This window comes from Lissotriton vulgaris, unplaced genomic scaffold (assembly GCF_964263255.1).
Source record: "Lissotriton vulgaris unplaced genomic scaffold, aLisVul1.2 SCAFFOLD_4727, whole genome shotgun sequence".
NCBI classification, from domain to species: Eukaryota; Metazoa; Chordata; class Amphibia; order Caudata; family Salamandridae; genus Lissotriton; species Lissotriton vulgaris.
This window is the reverse complement of record NW_028242741.1, coordinates 32,022-37,655: the sequence shown is the minus strand read 5'-3', so window position 1 is coordinate 37,655 and position 5,634 is coordinate 32,022. Positions and strand designations below refer to the sequence as shown.

Sequence of the window (5,634 nt, the reverse complement as noted above, 5' to 3'; positions counted from 1 at the left end):
AACTCGAGCGACAGAGATCGACGAGATCAAGCTTGCCTGCCTTCTCCCAGCCCGATCCACAGTCCCTGCAGAGCTGAGACCAGTGGAGGCGACCGGAAGCGTGGGGCACGCCATCTTGAAAAGGCCACGAGACGCTGACCGTGCAGCCCACGAGTGATCCTCGAAGCTGTGCACCGAGGTTTGAGAAGCCCCCACCCCGAGCTACACTTGCACCAAAGCTACCCCCTCCACACTCGACGAGTGCTGCGTGGGGCCCTTCTGCTTGTTTTGGCTCGACGCGTTGGCCCGGTCACTTGCCAGCTGGCTTGTGGCCCCTGTGCCGACGAAACTTCAAATACGACTTGCTTTTCTGGTTGCTCCAGATCTGCACCAGCTCCTGTGAAAAGGAGCCCCCACTCTGACCCTCCTGGTTCGAGTGATAAGCAATCTCCCGGTTCCGCGTGGATTGCTTTTGCCAAGTGTTGTTTGCTGCAATCTTGAAGCCGACGGTGCTGACGGCGAGAGCCTACGTGGGACAGATCGTGACCTGCTCCTGGACGTCGCAGATGCCCCAGAGCCCACGTGACAGCGGAGAGAAGCCTATCGACAACCACCTGATTGCGCCCGACATTGCCTGGTTCCGTCCTGGTTCCACCCTGGTCACTGCTGAGTGACCCAGACTCTGTCCCCTCTGCTTTCAGGTACTTTTCTACTTCGATCCACCCTTGGATCGCACCGGACACTTCTGCTTCACATCGCCTGCAGCTGCAACAGCTTCAAGCACCAAGAGCCTGCGTGTCAAAACCCGACGCCACTTCGACCCTGTGCACCCACGGCCTGTGGGTGAGGTAACATTGCAACGCCGGTGTTCCTACACTGGTACACACCTCTAGGGTCTGTGTCTAAAGTTTTGTTCCTCTAGGTTCAGCGGAAGTATCTTTTAACTCACTTTGTTTAACTTTTACGCACCATTGACATTGCATTGGTGCAGGCCGCACTTTCCGTGCTGCACCCGTCTCCTGTAGGCTACTCCCGACTTCAGCATTGCTAGTCCTGACTGCTCCCAGCGAATCTCTAGGCCCTAGGCCTAACCACTGTTCGATTGGTATCTCTTATACCATTTTTTTAGTATATGGTTTGAGTGGCCACCCGCCCTCATCCATAATTGTGCAACTTTATATGTTATACTGTGCTTTTGATTTAACGCTTGTGCCCCTTTCCTCATAAAGAGTACTGGGGAGTAATTTAGAAATAAATACATATATTTTTATAATATATACTTGTGTGGTGTCCTTTCATTTGATTACAGGATTGTATGTGGTAAAACAGCTCGCTTAACACGACCTCTTAAGTTAAGCCTTTAAGGCTGCTTAGTCCATGCTACCACTAGGATAGCTTGTCTAACAAGGTTGACTTACAACCAGACATCTTTGGGGTTTGTTTGGACTGATACCAAGTGGTTCCAGAATTGGAAACACTACATATCAGGTCAACTTCTCACATGGACCCTCCCGTCGGGGCCCGGGTCCACGCCTGCCTCTCGTCCCCTTCCCAATGGGCCTTTCCTCCAAGCCTACTCACCTCGGGAGCAGGCAGTGCCGCGAAGCCGGCATCTTCTGCACAGGGCGGCCTGCCAGGGGAGGCCACAGCCGTATTCTGATTGATAGGGCACTCTCGGTCTGTTTATGGATGGGCTGCTTGGCCAGCCTCGGCTGCTGTTTTTTAAGCACAGAGCTTCCACCCCGCATTTACCGTCTGACTTGAGGGCCTGTCGCCTGGCGGGAGGCCCTTCAACATACCCAGCAGAGCGAAGGCCGAGCGGCCCCGGCAGCTCGTGCCCCCCCACCAGTGGTCCGACCCGAGCGGAAGGGGTCGGGTGGCACCAGACACTTTGACGGTGCCACCTGGCAGGTACGTAGGCCCTGCGTGCCACACAGTCACCCTTCTCCACCCACCGCATTTTGGCAGCAGCTTGGAACGACTGTTCAGAGGGATGCCTCTGATACCGCCATCGCCAGGCTTCAGCACCACTGCGTCTTGCTCAGGCTGTGCCTCAGCCTGCCTCTCCTTTCCGGGGTAGATGGCTGGGCCCGCCGATGCCTGTATGACCGCACCCCTCCAGCGAGCCCTCCACCCAGGTGGGCGGGCTCCTTCCCCCAGCAGGCTCTCAAGAGGGAGGGGTGTGCGAAGGTTGTCGTTTGGGGAGACGGCACGCAGCTCTCAAATCCACCCCATCAGCAGGTGCGGCTACCTGGTTGATCCTGCCAGTAGCATATGCTAGTCTCAAGGATTAAGCCATGCACATGTAAGTACACATGGCCGGTACAGTGAAACTGCAAATGGCTCATTAAATCAGTTATGGTTCCTTTGATCACTCCAGCTGTTACTTGTATAACTGTGGTAATTCTAGAGCTAATACATGCTGGCGAGCGCTGACCTCTTGGGATATGTGCATTCATCAGACCAAGGCCAATCCTGGCTCTCCCGGCCGCTTTGGTACTCTAGATAACCTCGGGCCGATCGCATTTCCCTGTGATGGCGATGATACATTCGGATGTCTGCCCTATCAAATTTCAATGGTACTTTCTGTGCCTACCATGGTGACCCCGGGAAATGGGGAATCAGGGTTCGATTCCGGAGAGGGAGCCTGGAAGGAAGCAGGCCCGCAAATTACCCACTCCCAACTCGGGGAGGTAGTGCCAAAAATAACAATACAGGACTCTTTTGAGGCCCTGTAATTGGAATGAGTACACTTTAAATACTTTAACGAGGATCTATTGGAGGGCAAGTCTGGTGCGAGCAGCCGCTGTAATTCCAGCTCCAATAGCTTATATTAAAGTTGTTGCAGTTAAAAAGCTCGTAGTTGGATCTTGGGTTCGAGCTGGCGGTCCGCCACAAGGCGAGCTACCTCCTGTCCAGCCCCTGCCTGTCGGCACCCCCTTGATGCTCTTGACTGAGTGTCCTAGGGGTCCGAAGCGTTTGCTTTGAAAGCATTTGAGTGTTCAAAGCAGGCCAGTCGCCTGAATACTTCATTTAGGAATAATGGAATAGGACTCCGGTTCTATTTTGTTTTATTTTTGGAACTTGGGCCATGATTAAGAGGGAGGGCCGGGGGCATTCGTATTGTGCCACTAGAGGTGAAATTCTTGGCTCAGCGCAAGACAAACTAAAGGGAAACCATTTGCCAAGAATGCTTTCATTAATCAAGAATGAAAGTCAGAAGTTCGAAGACGATCAGATACCGTTATAGTTCCGATCATAAACGATGCTGACTAGTAATCCGGGGACATTATTCCCATGACCCGCCGAGCAGCTTCCGGGAAACCAAAGTCTTTGGGTTACGGGGGGAGTATGGTTCCAAAGCTGAAAATTGATGGAATTGAAGGAAGGGCACCACCTGGAGTGGAGCCTGTGGCTTAATTTGACTCAACACGGGACACCTCACCAGGCCCAGACACGGAAAGAATTGACAGATTGATAGCTCCTTCTCGATTCTGTGTGTGGTGGTTCATGGCCGTTCTTAGTTGGTGGAACCGATTTGTCTGGTTGGTTCCGATAACGAACAAGACTCCTTCATGCTAACGAGTTACGCTACCCCCAGCAGTTGGCGTCCAACTTGTTACAGGGAGAAGGGTGTTCAGCCACACAAGATTGCAATAACAGGTCTGTCATGACCATAGATGCCCCGGGCTGCACATGCGCTACACTGAGCGGATCAGCGTGTGTCTACCCTTCGCTGACAGGTGCGGGTAACCAGCTGAACCTTTTTTCCTGATAGGGATTAGGGATTGCAATTATTTCCCATGAACGAGGAATTCCCGGTAAGTGCGGGTCCTAAGCTCGCGTTGATTAAGTCCCTGCCCTTTGTACACACCGCTCGTCGCTACTACCGACATATGAACTAAAAAAAATAAACTAATCTAAATGAGTGTGGAAATGTTTACTAAAAGTATACCTTACACCCAGTCTGCGGGAGGAAGGGCCTGCAGCTTAAGTTGTACCATTAATTCCTCATCGGATTTCAATCCCTGAAATATTCTGGTGTTCAACATTAATATGTACCTCGATTCCAATTTCCTTAATTGGAGCTGTCTGTTTTCTCCCCTTTGGCTTTTGAGGACAGCATCAATGACAGAATATACTAAATCCTTTGCGTTACCTTGATGACATTGATTAATATGTCCTGCTACTGGGTAGCTTTGGTCATCATTCGGAAATGCTCTAAGATGTTGTAGTATTCTGATGTGAACTATGTGTATAGTGCTGCCCACATATTGTTTCTGGCAAGTACCTTCCAGCACATACACCGCAAAATCACTTTTGCAGTTATATGTACCTCTGATCTCAATCGATGTTACTCTGAGGTACTCCCCTGCATCGTTTTTACACATAGCATGGTCCTGCCCAGTGCTCAAGGACTATTGGTCTAAGATCTTGACCTTGGTGAATCAGGTTGTAGGGAGGTCGGCCACCCCATCCCCTGAACTGGGTATTTTGGGTTATGTTAAGGATACTCCGCCCAAATCAAGAAAATTGTATGCACTACTCTTCCTTTTTGCTAATAGACAGGTGGCAATACACTGGGGCAGACGACGAGCGGCATCAATAAAGGGCTGGCTTGCGGATGTCGCCTATGGACACGCACAGTTGGAAACATTTTGGGAACTCATGCCAACAACTTCTCGACCTCGCGACATTTGGGAGCCGTACATGCAATGGGTACAGAGGCAAGAAAATGAGGATGGGGCTGACAATGAGGCATATATGTGACTACTGGGGTAGAGAAAATAGATATAGAATAACTAAGAATAATGGAATAAGCCGCTACTGCTAAAACCCTGGTGTAAGACGGAGAAAATGGGATGGATATATACAAGATTGCATGCCGTTGTAGCAAACCCCAAAGGTGTTTATGCTATTGAAATTGTGTATAAATATTCTGCCATTGCGGGCCCCTCGAACCTGAAAAACTGACTAAATGTGTGTACCTTTATTGTTGAGATTACATGATCATCAATCAATCAGAGTACTTGTAAAGCGGGCTACTCACCCGTGAGGGTCTCATGGTGTTGAGGGGAGGGGGGTGCAGTTACTGCTCGAAAAGCCAGGTCTTCTGAAGGCGAGTAGGTCTAGAGTCTGGCGTAGATGGGTAGGGAGGGTGTTCCAGGTCTTGGGGGCAAGGTAGGAGAAGGATCTGCCGCTGGAGGTTGATCGTTGGATGCGGGGGACATCGGCGAGGGCGAGGCTGGCGGGTGGGGGTGTAGAAGCTGAGTCTGCTGTTCAGGTAGGCTGGTCCGGCGTTGTGGAGTGATTTGTGCGCGTGGATGAGGAGCTTGAAGGTTATCCTCTTGTTGACGGGAGCCAGTGTAGGACTCTCAGGTAGGGGGTGATGTGGCTCCGGCTGGGGACGTTGACGATCAGTCGGGCGGCGGCGTTTTGGATGAATTGTAGTCGTGCATTGCCGTATTCCAGTCTGCTGGTGACGAGGGCCTGTGTCACTGTCTTCTTGTTTCGGTCGGGATCCACTTGTAGATTCTGCGGTGCATGCGGAGGGTGTTGTAGCAGGAGGAGGAGACAGCGTTGACCTGCTTAGATATGGAGAGGGAAGAGTCGAGGATGAATCCTAAGTTGCGTGCATAGTCGGTGGGTGTCGGT

At 51.4% G+C, this 5,634-nt stretch overlaps 1 pseudogene; it reads left to right on the top strand.

The window, feature by feature from the left end:
• The first annotated feature begins 2,227 nt into the window (after nucleotides 1–2,227).
• Nucleotides 2,228–3,985, top strand: LOC147668854 (18S ribosomal RNA; annotated as a pseudogene).
• The last annotated feature ends 1,649 nt before the right edge of the window (nucleotides 3,986–5,634 follow it).